The sequence below is a fragment of the Hyla sarda genome, chromosome 6, assembly GCF_029499605.1.
Source record: "Hyla sarda isolate aHylSar1 chromosome 6, aHylSar1.hap1, whole genome shotgun sequence".
In the NCBI taxonomy this organism is placed as follows: Eukaryota; Metazoa; Chordata; class Amphibia; order Anura; family Hylidae; genus Hyla; species Hyla sarda.
In genome coordinates this window covers 130,771,636-130,774,486 of record NC_079194.1, presented here as the reverse complement: position 1 = coordinate 130,774,486, position 2,851 = coordinate 130,771,636, and positions in this window count along the sequence as shown.

Sequence of the window (2,851 nt, the reverse complement as noted above, 5' to 3'; positions counted from 1 at the left end):
CGAATCCAAAGTAGTCCTTTGCATACATGAATCTGAAATGAGAAGAATTTTATTTATTTTTTTCTTACAAAAGAATGAGTTAGTACCTTTAGAAGGAAAAAGTGGTAAAAAAAATAAAATAAAAAATGTAACAAACCTGTATATATTGCACATTTTTTTCACAACTGCGACTTGAGGTGGTGTTTCGTAGTGGTGTTCTGAAGTTATTTATTGGTTTTTGCTTATGTGTGCTCCAAAAAATTGCATTTTAAAGTGATTTTTTTTTTTGTGCTTATGTGAGCAAAATTTATCAACTATTTATAATAGTATGATAAACATGTCACACATAAGCAAAACCAAAGCACAAAAAAAAAAAATACCTACACAACTCGCTTACCAAAGCAAACAGTGATAAATGTCACTCAATGTTTATGGCTCAGTAATCTAAAATAAAAAAGCAAGTTTGTCTAAGCACTGAGACCTTGATCAGTCAAAACTCTTAACATGTCCCTGTGACACAGTAAAAGTTTTTTTTTTTTTTTTAAATGACAGGGACACTTTAAACCATGTAAAATAAAATTGTCTGTTAATGGGCCACTCCGCCCCTAGACATTAGAGATGAGTGAACTGACAGTAAATTTGATTCGTCACGAACTTCTCGGCTCGGCAGTTGATGACTTATCCTGCGTAAATTAGTTCAGCCTTCAGGTGCTCCGGTGGGCTGGAAAAGGTGGATACATTCCTAGGAAAGAGTCTCCTAAGGACTGTATCCACCTTTTCCAGCCCACCGGAGCACCTAAAAGCTGAACTATTTTATGCAGGAAAAGTCAACTGCCGAGCCGAGAAGTTCGTGACGAATCGAATTTACTGTAAGTTCGCTCATCTCTACTAGACATCTTATCCCCTATCCACCGCTGGGGACCCTGTAAACTTGGCTGCGGCACCCCAGACATCCGGTGCACGGAGTGAACTTTGCTCCCTGCCAGATGACTGGCGATGCGGGGCAGTGGCTCGTGACATCACAACCATGCTCCCTCAATGCAAGTCTATGGGAGGGAGCGTGATGGCCATCACGCCCCCTCCCATAGACTTACATTGAGGGTGCGTGGCCGTGATGTCAAGAGCCACTGACACTGCACCCGACACTAAACGAATGCTGGGTACAGCAGGGAGGTGGCGGGACCCCTGCAATCAGACATCTTATCAGATAGGGGATAAAATGTCTAGGGCCGGATTACCCCTTTAAAGACACAGGGTCATAAAACAAAAAAGATGATATTCTCAGAAATTATGTCAATAACCTATACTAACTACTAAGGGCCAGTTCACACTGAGAAATTCCTGAGCGGAATGTGCTTTCACCAGCTTCCTATTGGTGTCAATGGGATTCCGCTGCGCAGTTAGAACACAATACAAATTCTGCGACAGTATTGGATTCTGCCGAAAGATTTAACATGTTGGCACTACCTGCTGCACTCTAGAGGTCCACCCGAAATTTCTGGCAACACGTGCGTGCAAACAAGACAAACAATGAGACAAGTTCGCCCTTGCCCTGGAGCAAAGTGGGCGTAGACTTCTTTTCCCTACATGACAACATATAACGGTAGAATTATTAAAGGGGTACTCCTGTGGAAAAAAAAGTTTTCAATTAACTGGTGCCAGAAAGTTAAACAGATTTTTAAAATTCTTATATTTAAAAATCATTAGCCTTCCAGGATCCTTATCCGCTGCTGATGCTACAGAGGAAGTTCTTTCCAGTCTGAACCACAGTGCTCTCTGCTGCCACCTCTCTCCAAGTCAGGAACTGTCCAGAGCAGGAGAGGTTTGCTATGGGGATTTCTTCTACTCTAGACAGTTCCTGACTGAGACAGAGGAGTCAGCAGAGAGCACTGTGGTCAGATTGGAATGAACTACACAACTGTCTGGGGAACATGCAGAAGCTGAAATACTGGAAGGATTAAGATTTTTTTAATAGAAATAATTTACTGTATAACTTTCTGGCCCCAGTTGATGTGAAAACATTTTTTTCCCTACAGATGCCTCTTTAACTCCTTCAGGACTTAGGGGGAGATTTATCAAAACCTGTGCAGAGGAAGAGTGGTGCAGTTGCCCATAGCAACCAATCAGATTGCTTCTTTCATTTTCCACAGGCCTCTTTAGAGGCCTGTGGAAAATGAAAGAAGCAATCTGATTGGTTGCTTTGGGCAACTGCACCACTCTTCCTCTGCATAGGTTTTGATAAATCTCCCCATTAGTGTGTACCTGTACGCCCTGGCCCCGCGTTGCGGGTTGGGCTCGGCTTCTAACAATGGCCGGGACCCGTGGCTAATAACGCACAGCACTGATGGAGTGCTGACATACAGTGATAGATGTGGCGGCCTATGTGACTGGCTGACTGTAATGTAAAGCATATTTCTGGCTGATCAGGGCTGCTAGAAAGTCTGAATAGTAATGATAAAGAACTTTGTCACCCTGTAATTACAGTTTTAGGGGTTAAAGTCTATGGGCATTCCATTCTGTCATTCCTTTTAGTACATGCCGCTTTTTACCACGATCGCCATTGTTTTGGTGCGGAATACTATGGTGACTGCAGTGTCCCTGTGATTCAGCAGTATTTGTGAGATATAGGGTAACTTTTATAGACTGTATACTGAGAAGCATCGCTGCTGTCATGTGATTGGGATTCCGGAAGTAACACCTGGGCCAATCATATGGTTGGTACAGATGTAAACAAGACTTAGGGACGGAGATCCTTCATTCCCTCGGACGCGTCTCTATGGACACGTGACGCCGCTGAGCCCATCCGTCTGACGTGCTGTTTCATGATTGGTTACAAGGTGAGGCCCCGTGACCAGGCTTGCTCAATCAGCCG